Source organism: Equus caballus, chromosome 4, assembly GCF_041296265.1.
Source record: "Equus caballus isolate H_3958 breed thoroughbred chromosome 4, TB-T2T, whole genome shotgun sequence".
NCBI classification, from domain to species: domain Eukaryota; kingdom Metazoa; phylum Chordata; class Mammalia; order Perissodactyla; family Equidae; genus Equus; species Equus caballus.
This window is the reverse complement of record NC_091687.1, coordinates 78,316,620-78,333,628: the sequence shown is the minus strand read 5'-3', so window position 1 is coordinate 78,333,628 and position 17,009 is coordinate 78,316,620. Positions and strand designations below refer to the sequence as shown.

Here is a 17,009-nt window from a genome sequence, read left to right as displayed (position 1 = left end):
GCTGAGAACATACAATGGAAAAAAGAAAGTCTCTTCAATAAATGGTGTTGGGAAAACTGGACAGCCACATGCAAAAGAATAAAACTGAACCATTATCTTTCACCATGCACAAAAATAAACTCAAAATGGATCAAAGAGTTGAAGGTAAGACCTGAAACCATAAAACTTCTAGAAAAAAATATACACATTACACTCTTTGACATCAGTCTTCAAAGGATTTAAATTTTTAGAATATCATGTCTACTCAGACGAGGGAAACAAGACAAAATAAACAAGTAGGACTTATCAGACTAAAGAGCTTCTGGAAGGCAAGGGAAACCAGGATGAAAATGAACAGACAACCCATCAACTGGGAGAAAATATTTGCAAATCATATATCTGGAAAGGGGTTACCCTCCATAATATATAAAGAATTCATACAACTGAACAACAAGAAAGCAAACAACCCAATCAAAACGCAGCCAGAGGATATGAACAGATATTTTTCCAAAGAAGATATACAACTGGCCAAGAAGCACATGAAAAGATGTTCAACCTCACTAATTATTAGGGAAATGGAAATCAAAACTACAATGAGATATCACTTTACACCTGTCAGAATGGCTATAATTACCAAGACAAAAAGTAACAAATGTTGAAGAGGATGTGGAGAAAAGGGAACCCTCATACACTGCTCGTGGGAATGTAAACTGGTGCACCCATTCTGGAAAACAGTATGGAGATTTCTCAAAACATTAAAACTGGAAATACTGTATGACCTAGGTATCCCACTTCTGGGCATTTATCCAAAGAACTTGAAATCAACAATTCAAAGAGCCTCATGCACCCCTATGTTCACTGCAGCATTATTCACAATAGCCAAGATGTGGAAGCAACCCAAGTGCCCATGAACTGATAACTGGATGAAGAAGATGTGGTATATATATATATACAATGGAATACTACTCAGCCATAAAAAAGGACAAAATCGTCCAATTCGCAACAACATAGATGGACCTTGAGGGTATTATGTTAAGCGAAATAAGCCAGATAGAGAAAGACAAATAGTGTATGATTTCACTCATATGTGGAAGATAGATAAACAGACGGACAAAGAGAACAGTTTAGTTGTTACCCGGGGGGAAGAGGTTTGCAGGGAGCACAAGGGGTGAAGGGGCACATTTATATGATGACTAACAAATAATAATGTACAACTGAAATTTCACAATGTTATAAACTATTATGACCTCAATAAGAAAAAAAATGAAAAGAAAATATGTTACTGATTTCCCTGTCTTATTTACATAGATAACCTGACTGGCTAAAGAATAATCTATTCTCAAAAAGCAAAAGCAGACATGTTTCCAACCACCCACTCACACAAGTTAGTCAATATTCTTGATACTCTTGACACCCACTTGCAAATACAACGATAAAGAATTTAAAAAATAAAAATTTATGAAAAATGAGCTAGCTTTCTAATGACAGCTTACATAAATCCTGAAATCTGCGGCCCACACACAACAGCTGTTATCCTAAGTGAGAGGAGCCAGGAGCACTGCCTCAAAGCAATTATGGTTCTGCAAAACATCCTGCTTTGAAAGGATCACTGTAGCCACCAGACTCTACAGATGGTAACAGGACTTGAAAAAGAATCAGAAGGCATCTTGACTCTTAACCCTCTTACTTCATAGTACATATGGTTGGTCCCAACAAGTTAAGTTACAGGCCCATGTTCAGATACCAAATAGGGACAAAACTCAGGTTTCCCTACTCTTTTTACTACATCACTGTCTTTTTTCAAAAGGATTCTGTTAAGAGGAAAAATAAGTCCCAACAAAGAAGTCCCTTGTCCTATATTTAAATTGATGATTTAATATGGGTTTAAAATAACATAATAACTAGTTGATGTTAGAGGTCTTCAATTGGGCTATTATTTGCTAGGTTTAGGCATTTGAATAGACACTTTAGCACATAACTCAACAAACAAATCTCCTATTAGGAGAAGCCCTTACTCAAACCATGTAAACAAATATCTTACAACTCTCTAAGGCTCATTTCTTAATTTTTAAAAAATTCATATCAATTAAACACTATGGAAAGAGCATCGATAATATCCAAAACATAACATTGGACACTATATCAAAAAGAAGTAGAAGAAACAGTCCCTGGCCTAACAAATTTAAAATTTTATTTTTAGTTTTATCCTGGGCCAGCAATCATTCATATTTAAGGGCATAAGAAAGGCACTTTCAGAGATATTAAGAATAAATGTACATATATACAAATCATTATGCTGTACATCTATAACTAATACAATGTTATGTCAAATACATGTCAATAAAAAAAGAATAAATGAATACATAAGTATAACGAGACAAATTAGTGAAATACAGCTGTAAACATGTTTATGAAACGCCTTAAATTGGCCACAATTTAAAATAATTATATTTTAAATATAATTATATTTTATTTTATATTTTATTTATATTTATATATATTAAAAATAATTATATTTTAAATAGTCTACCTTTCAAATCATTAGAGAAAATAAAATATAAGAATCAATGAAAACTAAATCTACCGCTTTAGATCATCCACAAGTGGATGATAAGCATCCCCTCTATTTTCTTCATCCCAGATACTGACACTATGTTCAAAAGGGCCGGATCAAAGTTAGAACCCTGCAAATACCACCAGAATCCTCCCCCAGAGTGACTCTGTTGTAAAAGAATTTCTTATATGTGCAAAGCTCTTTCCAATTTACACTTTCTTCTATTTTATCTCATTTAATCTCATATGACTCTCACAACTCTGAGCAAAAAATAGACTCTTCAGTAATGCACTGAAACTTTGTTCACCTGGCACAAATCAACATCCCCATCTCACCTGGCTCGTTAAGATGAAAGAAAAAGTTCGAGTGCCAATTTGAACAGAAAGAAGGAAGAGTACCAGAAAGGCGGAGACTTAGAATTTACCGTAATATGAACAGCAACAGAACCTGCTATTTTATCAGATAAATAAGTTCCCACTACTCCACTGATCAAATTGGGACTTCAGTAGCTTAGGCACAGCATAGTGGTTGGCGCATGGACTGCTTAGTCAAAATGATCTGAGAGCGAATTCCAGATCCTGCAACGGCGAGCCGCACGATCTGGGGTTCTTTACTCACTGTCTCTACACTTCAGCTTCTTCACATACAAATTGGGAAATAATAACAGTACCAACATCTCACAGAGGATTAAATCAATCAAATTTCCCCGTTGATATAGTGAATTACTTTTTAGTAATTGAGCAATTACTGGGTAAATGTCAACCACTATTATATATAATTATGATTACTACTATTAAACTGTTCAAGGCCATATGACTAATAAGAGGAAGGGTAAAAATGTCAACTCAGGACCAATAAGTGCGTGTCTAGGGTACCTTGTTCCACATCATCACTAAATAAAATACCTAACATTCCTAATTCATCTGCTTTTCCTTGTATCTAGTGGATAGTTCTTCATCTTTGCAAAGGAATATCATGAGGTGGATATATTGCTAAAATCCAAATTTAATTGTCTGCTGCATTTCCCTGATACGGCCAGCAGAGAATTTCACAGCAGTTGCAGGCATCAGAAATACTGGTTGTTTTAAAAAAATAATTAATGTGCCAGGAAAATGCTCACATAGAACTTAGCAGGTGAAACCATTTTGTTCCTCACCCACGAAAACATATTTGCCAAATTACCAAATAAGTCAAACCAAACCAAAAAGTACAACAAGGTTCCCTGCCCTCAAGCACAGCACATTTATAGCACAGACTGAGTGTCATAAAGGAATGACCAGACAAAGGCAAAGTTCACTTATACTCTGTGTTCTTGGTGTCCTTTTAAGAAGATGAGGGAAACACACCAAGAATAAATGTCACCTTCTAGGCAGACTACAAACACAGCTCTACCCTCCTCCACCTTTAACAAGAGACATGCATCCTGTCAGACACATGAAGAATAGTTCCTGGACTTCGAAGCGCTATAACAGACTTGCACTGCAGCACCTGAGGATCGAGCACAATTCCAAAAATGCAAAAAGCCAGCAGAGAGACACAGCATTACAAGCAATGCCTCCACTTTACTGTGTTCTTTTGTCTCATTTTCTAGTTTTAACAGATGTCACTCATCCTAAAGGGATGTGTACACAGGTTTTAAAATACAATATGTAGATAGCGCTCAGTGTGAGGGGAAAGTTAGCTAAGGTCAGAACTATCTGGAACACTGTTTTGGTACATCACTCTCCCATATTACACCTAACAATCTGTACTCCCCTGTTTAGTTACTTCCCACCAAGCATACACTATGAGGGCAGCTGATCTGTCCTACCATTGTGTCCTCAATATCTAGTCCTTCCTGGAACTGGGTGCTCAATAAACGGTTGCAGAGTGGATGGATGGCTAGAAGGAGGTGACCTGCTGAGACACGAGGGACTGCCAAGAGGAGGGCTGAGTTGAGGGCGAAGCAAATTTGGCAGCCCAAAACTGTGGTAAGAGGGCTGTGCATATCACTCCCCAGTTCCAGCTGGTGCTGCAAGGCAAGATCCGGAGGTGGCAGCTACAAATGGAAATACAGAGAGGCTTCAAAGGACCAGGGCGAAGATCCCAGTGAGGAATAGTGTGAGGAGCTTAGCCGAGAGAATCTACCTTTACTTCTCGTATCTTCCAGGGCACAGACAAGCACTGCAAGAGCCGAGAGCCCAACAGACTAGGGCTTTTTCTGCTATTGTTCAGACGCCCCAATCATTCTTCTAAGGCTGCCTGGAAAAGATAGCGGCTTTTACAAATTATTTTGGTTTGAGAAGAAGATTGTTTCTTTTGTTAAAACACTGTGTTCTGGAAAAATTGTCTGACTTTTTCCTGCATTTAAAATTTCTCTGCAAAGAACAGAAAATAACATAAATGCTCAACAGGAAAATGATTAAATGCTCCATGCCACAGAAGAGTATACAGCCATTTAAAATGTCGTCTTTGAATAATAGTAAATAAGATATAGAAAAGAGTCACAACAGAATGTTAAGTCAAAAAAATGGAGGATAGAACATTGCACACAGACTGTGAAGCATCACACTAAATAGATTAAAAAGACTAGAAAAATTATTGCTTCTCAGTATTGGGATTACAGGTAACCGTATAACTTTCTGTACTTTCCAAATTATCTACAATGAAGATATTTTACTTATAACAAGAAAAGTTATTCATTATTAAAAGAATAGGAACGGATGAGAATAATTACTTCCCTGAAAAATTAACTGCCAATGTCAGATGGAAGATTACAAAGCTATACCTTCAAAAACCTTTCTGGTGGTATATACAGAAAAGAAAATCAGCAGAAAGCGAAACATACCAATTAACCTGTTTCATTTGCTATAAATAGGGTGCAGGTGTTAGTATAACAGGTCCTAGAAGAACGATAACCTTTACAGTTAAATTACACACCTACAAAAAGGAGAGTGACCCTGGGTAAAATTTAATTATGGCCCTTTAAATTGCACCATACTAATAAATGGTGGCATTTTTTTGTTTTTAAATCTTTGCTTTCATATCTGCCCTGTGAAATATTCTGGGAAACTAGATCAGAATCACAAGGCCTTAGACACTAACGCTTTTACTTGAGAATACTGCATAAATTATTGATGACACAGAGACTGCACTGTGTTCAAAGAGTCTGCAGCAGATGAAAAGCTTTTATTTTGGTAAAAAGCAAGAGAATGGGAACAAAAACATGTGGGTGGCTAGACTCTTTCCCTTGGCCTTTGTTGTGTGTCCTTCTCTATTTCCTTCAGATAATTTCCTATGTCAGTTAATGGCACTCCCATCCATTTAGTTCCTCAAGCTAGAAGGTCGGGAGTCATCCTTGATTTCTGCATCTACCTCACTCGCCACACCCAACCCAACAAGCCCCACTAGTTCTACCCTCTAAATACATCCTGAAGACATCTTCTCCCTCTCTCTCTCTCTCTCTCTCCACCCCAGCCTCCCTGAACCACACTACCATCACCTCTCATCTTACACAACAGCCACCTAATTGGCCTCCTGCTTCCACTCCTGCTCCACCATCACAGCCACACTGCTCTCTTTTCTGAAATGGCAAGACCCAAGCTCTTTCCCCTACCAGAGCCTTTGCACATGCTGAGCCCCTGCCTGAAACACTCTTCCTTCACAAGGCTGACTTCCCAGAATCCTGCACCTTAACTCTCAAGTCTTCAGAAAGGCTTTCTCTGACCACCTTATCTATAGTAAGAGCCCGATTATTCTTGACCTCTGCACTCAGTTTGGTAAATACGGAAATAGGATGTATTTGATGTCTGCTTTATCTATCAAACAATAAGCTCCATGAGGGCAGGGGCCATTTCCATCTTGTTCACTGTTGTATCTCTAGCAGCTAAACACAAGACGTTTTAATGAATTGAAGAATACTTTGTTTCATCTGTAATTTGTGGTATTTCTACAACTATATTAGAGCAGAACAGGGAAAGTAAATCCCTGACTTCCAGGCCAATTTCTTAAGTCGGCTTGTTTACTTCTGCATTTGTTTTATCAGCATGCCCTCTCAAGTCAATTTCTGGAATAAAAATTTGGCAGGGAGACTTCTAACCATGAAAAACATCCCCAGCCTCCAAACACCTGGTATTAAGCTGGCTAACCTATTCTCAGATGTCACAGACTTCACATTACATCTATTTAATCCAAATCCTTTATTTATTTATTTATTTATTTATTTTTGCTGAGGAAGATTAGCCCTGAGCTAACATCTGCTGCCAGTCTTCCTCGGTTTTTTTCTTTGCTTGAGGAAGATTAGCCCTGAGCTAACACTTGCGCCAATCTTGCTCTATTTTTTGTATGTGGGTTGCCACCACAGCATGGCTTGATGAGTGGTGTAGGTCAGCACCTGGGATCCAAACCCACAAACCTGGACTGCCCAAAGCAGAGCATGCCGAACTTAACCACTACACCACAGGGCCAGCCCCCTCAATGCTTTAATTATTGCCAGTCTAGGAAGTTTTCTGATAATGCACGGAGTATAAAGTGCCAGACACTAAATCAATGTAAAAACATATTGCAGCTGAACATGCACATTTGCATGGTTTTAAAATTTTCATAGAAGATCCTTTAAATATAATTCTACCATATGACCATATGTACACCATATCACAGGGCTCACCACACAGAGGGCGAGCTTCAGTTCTGGCAATCAAATGCTCTACTTGGTAAAACCTCTCCCTAACTCACCTCATAAACAACACTAAGATTGTCACATGCCTTTAATTAAATTGTTGTGATGAAACACACAACTCTCAGGTTCCAATTTTTTCCCTTGCAGTAACGATTATTTCTAAACCCTCTTTATTTAAATGTTTGTAATATTCAACTTCTCACTTCAACGAGGGCTCTATGTAGAAAAAAAAATGAGTGTCAGAAATAATTCTGAAGGATGAACCCACAAAGTAACACAAAAAACAGGTGGCTTGCTTTTTGTTAAATGACCTATGTCAGTTTAGTATTTTGTTCAATCTACTCAATGCAATTTAAATCTAAGATCATGTAGTACAAATATTAACTACCCCAGAAAATTTTGTTGTAATTATGCTTATTTGTTTAGTGTTTAATATATGACAGTCCCTTTATATGCACTGTCATTCAATCCTCCCAGCAACACTAGTAGGTAGGCACTAACATTATCTCCCATTTCACACATCAGCTGGAGTTTCAGAGATAAGTAATTTGGCAACGGTAAGCCTGAAGAAAGTGGCAGGGCTGGGTGTTGAACTCATTAAGTCCATGCACTTAATAATTAACCTATAGCACTGAATAAATGAATGAATGCTTCATCCACCAAGTATTTCTGAGGTGTCTTCTAGGCTTTTCTCCAATTCTAACTGCCATTCTTCCATTTTTAAATTCAAAATGCCTAGGTGTTTCCATTACCCATTAGAGCTCATATCACCATTAAGTGACTAAGGAAACATTTACTTAGTATATGGCACATTCTAGGCCCTGTCCTAGGCACTCGTAAAACAAAGAAGAATAGCAGAAAGCCTCATTCCTGGGGGACTAACTAGAACCTAGTGGAAAGGTTCAGTAATTACCATATGACAGGTAGCATTCTGGGAAGCAGCGTGCAGTGACCAACCACTTCCCCGAGAGAAGCTAAAAGGATTTTATAGAAGAAGTAATACATGAGCTGGGATTTCAAAAACAAGCATCGATTCCCCAGACATAAAAAGGAAGAAAAAGCATTTCAGTTAGTGGAAAAACACTTTGTAGAGGTGTGAAACTATGAGCATATAGCCTATTAGGTAAAAAGCAAGACTTTAAAGAGATGCTGAGTTGTCAGTGCCTCAGAGGAGGGAGAAAAACTAAGCCTCGCCAGACAGGCTGAATGCAGATGGAAAGGGTCTTACGTGCCATACTTAGGAAACGGGGCACACCCCACAGGTGATGAGGAGCTGTTAGAGAGGCAGAGTGGGAAAAGCACAGATTCACAGACATGGGTTGGACTCTTTCTCATGCCACTTATGCGGCAGCTGGTTTTTAGCAGAGTGTGTAATATGCCTGAAGCACAGCTCCCTGCAAAACACAGATAATATATCCCTCATGGGGTTGTTGTAAGGTATAAATGAACGCCTTCCATCTATCTATATGAAACATCTGATACGAAGCAACTGCTGAACACACGCTGGTTCCTTTCACCACTGGAAGTTACAACCACTCTCGGACTTGACTTCCCTTTAACCGAAAGGTAGAAATCCTAAAAGAGTGGAATCGATGGAAACTTGAGAGCCAGGGAAGGCCCTTGTATTCCTTACTCTTAGCACAGAGCTTGATACATGTTTGTAAATAAATGTATTCATTCCACAAATTTTATTGATCACCAGCAATGTGCAAGGACTTGACATAATTGCTAGGCATATAAAATGAACCAAGCAGACAAAAAAAGAAAAAAATTCCTGTCTTCATGGAGCTTTCAGTTGGGGGTGGGAGAGCAGAAAGTGGGGGATATAGATAATATGCATTAATAAATAAGTAATATAATCTATTAGAAGATGATAAGTGCAATAGAGGAAATTTAAACAGGTTAAAGGAAATGGGGAGTGCCAGCAAGTGAAGTAGTCAGGGTAGGCCTCACTGAGAAGGTACCATTTGCTCTAAGCCTTGAGGAAATGAAAGATTGAGCCATGCAGATATCTGGAGGGAGAGCATTCCAGGAAGAAGGAAGATGAAGTAGAAAAACCCTAAGGCAGCTGTGTTCCTGGTATGTTAAAGGAATCGCGAGAAGGCCTGTGTGGCTAGAATAGGTCAGCAAAGGGGACTGTAACAGAAGATCAGATAAGAGAGGTAACAGGGCCAGATCCTATAAAGCTTTAACTCTGAGAGTGAAGGAAAACTACTGGAGGGTTTGATCAGAAGAGAAGACTGCCTGTAGTGTGAAAGGGCTCTCTCTAGAACACACTTGCGAAGCAAGGGTGAAAGCAGGCTTACCAGTCAGGAGACCTTTGCAGTTATCTAGGTGGAAAATGGTGTCAAAAATTCTGACGGTAAAGCCAATAAGATTTCTTGACAGAGTGCACGTGAAGGATAAGAAATAAAGGGGTCATGGATAACTTCAAGGAATTTTTGCTCCAAGCAACTGGAAGGATGGAGCAGTCAGATCTGAGAAGGAAATAAATGGGTGAGCAGCAGGTGTAGGAGGCACTAGAAATCAGGTGTTTGCGGATATATTGAGTTTGACGTATTCAAGGGCCATCCAAGTGGAGATGCTGACTAGGCCACTAGATGAACAGCTCTGGAGTTCAGAGGAGAGGTCTAGACTAGACTACAGGTCTAGACTAGAGAGGTCCAGACTAGGTCTAGAGGCCCAGAGGTAAAAATTTGGGAGATGTCTGCATACAAACAGTATTTAGAGATGCAAGAAACAGATGAATAAACATTAATTGTAGCCACAGAGCTCTGGATTTGATTCTTGGCTCTGACACTGTGTGACCTTAGACAAGCTTCTTTAAAACTTCTCTGAATTCATTTCCTGTTGTGTGAAATGGAATGATAAACCTATCTTAGAGAGCAAATGAATTAGGAACACAAAGTACCTAAATAGTGCCTGGTACATGTCAAGCTCTCAAATGGTACTGGGTTTATCAGGTTTTTAAGCAAATGAGTGATGTTATCCAATTTGTCTTGTTAGAAAGATAAGGCTCCTCTCTCCCTCTTTCCCTTTCTTCCACCTCCCTCATGCCTGCTTATCCCTTCCCCTAAAATAAAACATTCTATCAGATACGTAAATTGAACCTACAACAATCCCCTTTCCTTTCTTTATGAAGACAAGGAAAGAAGACATCTGAGAGAGAAGGACAGGGGAACCATGGGCATTAAGCATCCATCCATGGGCTGTGTACTCTGAAAGAACAAAATATGCTGAAAAATAAATAAATAAACAAGAGGCAGGTGTGGTCCAGAGGTACAGTATTATAAAGTACTTTCTTCAGAGTTGCTGCCATCACCGATAAGAGTGTGGTTTTTCTATTACCCTTTCAAAACCTCTTTTTAATTTAATTTTATTTTTTTGGTGAGGAAGTTGGCAAAAGATGTTCGCTCAGGGCCAATCATCCTCTTTTTGCTTGAGGAAGATTGTCACTGAGTTAACATCTGTGCCAATCCTCCTCTACTTTGTATGTGGGACATCACCACAGTATGGTTTGATGAGCAGTGTGTAAGTCTGTGCCCAGGATCAAACCCATGAACCCCGGGCCACCAAGGCAGAGCATGCGAACTTAACCACTACGCCACCAGGCCGGCCCCTCAAAACCTCTTTGGCCCTGAGAAATGCAGACCCTGAGAAATGTAAATGTAATTAAGAAAAGCTGGCTAGAAAATTAAAAAACGCAGACTGGCACCTTCACCCTCAGGCAGAGTAGGCACTAATACTCTCTCAACTGGAATCTCTGCAACTATGAATGGGAATAATATTTGCTATCTCACAAGGGGTGTGGCGGTGCTATTTTGCAAGTTTGGACTTAAAAAATAATAGCATTAATAATAAAATCTGACAAACTCAAATAACATTTATGAAATATTCTGAGGGACTTTAATAAATAGCAACATTTATGTATTACGATGGTGTAGACAATCACTTCCTCATCTTGGGAGGTGAGGTCACGCTCCCTTTAGACCCCACTCACGAGAAGCCTTCATTGGCTAAAGGCAATTAAACACAGGAAACTCCCTGGCCTCCTCTGAGAGATCCTGTTGACCTGGGAATACAGAGGCAGTTATCACGGAAGTTAATATATCTTTAATCAAGAAAATATTTCTTACTGGAGAGCCACGTGCAAGAGAATGAAACTACACCATTATCTTGCACCATACACAAAAATTAACTCAAAATGGATTAAAGACCTGAAGGTAAGCCCTGAAACCATAAAACTCCTAGAAGAAAATAGAGGCAGTACACTATTTGACATTGGTTTTAGCAGCATCTTTTCAAACACCATGTCTACTTGGGCAAGGGAAACAAAAGAAAAGTTAACAAATGGGACTACATCAGTCTAAAAAGCTGCTGCAAAGCAAAGGAAACCATGAACAAAATGGAAAGACAACCAACCAACTGGGAGAAAAGAATTGCAAATAATTTATCCAACAAGGGGCTGATTTCCAAAATATATAAAGAACTCATACAACTCAATAAAAAAAAAAATTCCCGATCAAAAAATGGGCAGAGGATATGAACAGACATTTTTCCAAAGACGATATACAGATGGCCAACAGACACGGGAAACAATGTTCAACATCACTAATTATTAGGGAAATGCAAATCAAAACTAAAATGAGATATCACGTTACTGGTCAGAATGGCTATAATTACCAAGACAATAAAAAACAACAAATGTTGGAGAGGATGTGGAGAAAAAGGAACCCTCATCCACTGCTGCTGGGAATGCAAACTGGAGCAGCCACTCTGGAAAACAGTATGGAGATTTCTCAAAAAATTAAAAATAGAACTACCATATGATCCAGCTATCCCACTACTGGGTATTTATCCAGAGAACTTGAAATCAACGATCCAAAGAGACTTATGCACCCCTATGTTCACTGCGGCATTATTCACAATAGCCAAGATGTGGAAGCAACTCAACTGCCCCTCAGTGGATGAATGGATAAAGAAGATGTGGTATATATATATATATAATGGAATACTACTCAGCCATAAAAAAATGACAAAATCATCCCATTTGCAACAACATGGGTGGACCTTGAGGATATGATGTTAAGTGAAATAAGCCAAACAGAGAAAGACAAAAACAGTATGATTTCACTCATATGTGGCAGACAACAAATATATGGATAAAGAGAACAGATTAGTGGTTACCAAAGGGGAGGGGGTTGGGAGGTGGGTGAAAGGGGTAAAGGGGCACATATGTATAGGTGACGGACAAAAATTAGACTCTGGTGGAAAGCCTGATGAAGTCTATTCAGAAACTGATAAATAATAATGTACACCCAAAATTACACAATGTTATAAACCATTATGATCTCAATAAAATTACCGGGGAAAAAAACCAAAATATTTCTTGACCTAAAAATTTAATTGGTCTCAAACATATGACTCCTTCAAGAAGAACACAATTTTGTTAGGCCACAATGAAAAAACTGAAAAGGAATAGTCTCAGACACCCCAGCAATACATACCAATGCTTGCTTCATTAGTCACTATTTTTATCAACACCAATTTCCAACAACAACTCTAAGACTATAAAGCATAAATAATTCATCTTTATTTCCCTGCTGGGAATCTTAAGTCAAAACAAAATATTACTAAGACTGAATACATTTTTGTCCCCCAAATTGCTGTAATCAGACATGAGAAAGCAGAGCTGTGTAACAGCAAGTTGTTCCAAAGACTGATTCTTATAGCAAGCTTCCATAATAAATCATTCTTGAATGTCTAATTCCTTATGGATTACTACGATAATTCCAAAACAGGTTAATTTTTTTGTGTGTTGCAATGATGGTTCAAAACATTACTTATCCCACCCCTAAATAGTTATATTGAAAATTTCAAAAGTATAAAAGAATTATTTACTAATTACTGTCATTCATGAGAGAATATATACTGAGTGGTACCACTATGCTAAAATATACAATACACTTAACATAAAAGCCCTATAGGTTATGCCAAATCACATTTTAATATTTAATTGTATGCATTTTTCCCTGAAAAGAGAAAAAAATCCATCAGTGGATCAAAGATTCAAAAGTAAAGAAGAAAAACATAAAAGTCCTAGAAGAAAATATGGGATGTTTTAATAACTGTTTAATGTTGGAGAAGGGAAGGGCTTTGTGGGCAAGACACAAAACAAAAGCCATAAACAAAAAAAAAATTTATAAATCTGACTATATCAATATTAAAAATATCTCTATGAGAGAAGAATGCCAGAAATCAAGACAAATGACAAACTGGAAAAAATTATTTGTAAAATATACAGCAGAAAAAAGATTAACCTTCTTAATATAAAATAAGCACTTATACATTAATTTAAAAACTAATTTTTATACATATTTAACAATGTTCAACCTCATTCATAATTAAAGAAACACAGTTAAATGAAATTCACTTTCATCCATCAGGTTGACAAAGATTAATAGTAACAATAATTGCAAAAAATTATCGTGCTTCCTATGTACAATCATCCTCATTTTATAAGTAAGAAAACTATGTAATCTTCCTAATATCACAGAGCTGGGAAATGGTAGAATTGTCACTTTTTACGGTCTGTTCAGACACAGTATAGGAGAAAGTGAGGTGAGCAGGTATCTTCTCACACATTATTATAGATGATGTCTTAAGGAAGACTCCTGGGGGAAAATGTCCTATACCCCATGACTATGGCCCCTGAAAGTGCTACATGATTTTCCCTCATGAGACAAACATCTTATCTGTCATTGAAAAATTGAAATGTTGTGTTTCTATGTCCCTCAGTATACCAAATAAGGGAAAAGACAAGATTGGATGTCACATCACCCTTCCTCCCCTCTGTTAGAGTTGCACAGTCATCCCACAAGAACTAGGCTGCAGGAGAGGGCACTCCCACTGCCGTCCCACTCTCATCACTGCCAAAGGAACCACACTGGCTCTCCAACCCACATCATCTGTCTAACTGAAGCCTGGCAATCAGGAAACAATGTGTGGCATTGTATTTAATAGGGAATAAAGAGAGTGACACTTGGTCTCTTAGTGTCTTGCACTTTCCATTTCACTGTGACTAAAAATCAAGGTACAATCTAGCCCAGACAGAGGCTATAAAAACAGTATACTTTGGATGGCTTCTTTGGAGAGTAATTTGGCAATAAGCATCAAAATTTTAAATTCATGAACTATCTATCTACACCACTTTTAGGAATTTAGGCTGCAAATATACTTGTGCACATTCACAAAGACTGTGCCCTAGACTGAATGCCTGTGTCTCCCCCAAAATTCATATGTTGAGTCCCAAACCCTAAGGTGATGGTATTTGAAGGTGGAGCCTTTGGGAGGTGATTAGGTCATGAGGGCAGAGACTTCATGAATGGGATTAGCGTCCTTTTGAAAGAGATTCCAAAGAGTTCCCTTGCCCTTCTGTCATGTGAGAATACAGCAAAAAGATGGCATCTATGAACCAGAAAGTGGGTTCTCCCCAGAACCTGACCGTGCTAGTGCCTTGATCTTGGACTTCCCAGCCTCCAGAACTTCAAGAAATAAATTTCTATTGTTTATAAGCCACCCAGTCTACGGTATTTTGTTATAGCAGCCCAAACAGATTAAGACAATTTATAATAGTCAATCCTGAAAATAACCTAATAGTCCACCAGTAGAGGACTATCTAAATAAATTGTGGTACAGTCATATAAAGGAATACTACAAAGCTGTTTTTTACAAAGAATGCAATCAATCTAAATAATAGTCTCTACATCTTTTTTCAATACTTGGTTAAAAAAGCAATAACTCAAGGAATATAAAAGTATGGATAAAAAAGATCCCATTTGTGTAAAATAAAATTAAGAGAAAATATATACACGCATTTATTATCCAAGAATATTTCTGAAAGGCTACATATGGCCACCCACATTCCTTGGCTCATGGCCCTCTTCCTCTACCTTCAAAGCAAGCAACAGCAGGTTGAGTTCTCACATCGCATCACTCTGACTTCTTCTTCTGCCTCCCTCATCCACATTTAAGAATTCGTGTGATTATACTGGGCCCACCTAGATACTTGAGGATACTCTCTGTATTTTAAAGTCAATTCATTAGTAACCTTAATTCCATCTAATATCTTAATTTCCCATTGCCATTCATGGTAACATATCCACAGGTCCCAGAGATTAGGACATGGACATCTTTGGAGGCCATTATTCTGCCTACCACAGGCATAGGCATGCAGTTTAAGGGAAAAGGAAAAGGACTTTCATATTTTTCTTTAAGGGAAAACATGCTTTGCCGAAATAGCCTACACAACTATTTTAGGAAAATAGGGACATATGTATGCAGACAGAAGGGACATTAACATGTGAGAAAAGTGATCTTTTTAAAAGATGATATATATGGATATAGAGTAATAATGCAATGAGAAACAACACATAAGAAAATGTTTGGAAAAGAAAGGACAATCCAGTTAGCACGAAGCATTAATCAAATTCTGCCAGTAGTAACTGCCTTTTTTTTTTAAGATTTGCACCTGAGCTAACATCTGTTGCCAATCTTTTTCTTCTTCTTCTTCTTCTCCCCAAAGTCCCCCAGTACATAGCTGTATATCGTAGTTGTGGTCCTTCTGATTGTGCTATGTGGGACTCCGCCTCAGCATGGCTTGATGAGGGGTGCCATGTCCGTGCCCAGGATCCGAACCAGTGAAACCCTTGGCTGCGGAAACAGAGCGCGCAAACTTAACCACTCAGCCACCAGGCCGGCCCCAGCAACTGCTTTGCAGACCTTCATTCTTTGCTAATACCAATTCTTTAAAGTATCCGTACCACTATCTCACAGCTCTGGCCAATTTAGTGACTGTAACATGAATCCTTGGCACATAAGCATCTCTAAGCTTCACCGGAGGAGAAAAACAGAACACTCTAGCAACAGCAGAGTTTGCAATGAGTAACCAATCTGCTTGCTCACCTACTAAAATTACATTCATCCTGAGTGTAGAAAAAAATGAATATGCAATAAAAATTCAATCCTGCATTTCAGAATGACACATTTCTAAGCCCTTTAAATGGAAATCAGCTAATACACTTGCATACACCCATCACCCAGACTTTCTTGTTTATGTTCAGAGTCTTTACACCACAACGCAGATATAGTCCTTGAAGTTCCCCAGAGAAATTCTTGAATATTACAGAAAGTATCTTCTACTGAAGGTAATTCTGACTCAATCCAGAGAAAAGGGAAGGAGTGGAGTAAGTAGTGGAGGAAGGAAGAAAGAAGAGAGGCAAAAAAAGGGTGAATAATAAGGTTTGATAGTGTGTGTGTGTACGTACTTCCGTGAACTAAGTTCTATAGAACAAAACCAGAGAAAAATATTCTTCAAGACACTAGATTAATTCAGAGTTTATATTATAGATCTTTTCGACAATTATATTATTGCATAGGCTCTGTTAAATGCAAATATGAAAGTCTAACTACATCAGCAAGTTTTCCTACCAGTGATGGTTTCCCAAAAGGAACTGGCACCTATCATCACTCCACAGTGACAAGTGACACTATGGCAGTCTGGGGTCATTCTTGTTCCTAGATAGACTAACACGAATGTCTCCCAGAAGGCTACTGCAAGAAATTATTTCCCAAAGCATCCACTTACCATTAACTAGACAGCTTAAATGTTGGGAAGTGGTGAGCTAAACTTTATTGTCATATATTGGATTCAACCCTATCTAGAAATAACTTCATGAAATTCAAGATTATGCTATTTGCCATATAATTAAGTCTCATTTGATGCCTCCCTCACACACTCAGAAGCGTAGGCTAGCAGTA

General features: G+C 38.2%; 1 protein-coding gene across 23 annotated transcripts in view; it reads right to left on the bottom strand.

The window, feature by feature from the left end:
• Positions 1-17,009, bottom strand: part of ST7 (suppression of tumorigenicity 7) — a 257,458-nt gene that overhangs the window by 161,185 nt on the left and 79,264 nt on the right. For 4 of the 23 annotated variants that reach the window (XM_070264215.1, XM_070264223.1, XM_070264212.1 and 1 more), the window contains exon 1: positions 4,661-4,769. The exons of the other annotated variants lie outside the window; for them this stretch is intronic. The gene's annotated coding sequence lies outside the window, so the exon portion shown is untranslated. Of the gene's footprint in view, positions 1-4,660; positions 4,770-17,009 lie in introns of those variants that run through there. 23 annotated transcript variants of the gene reach the window in all.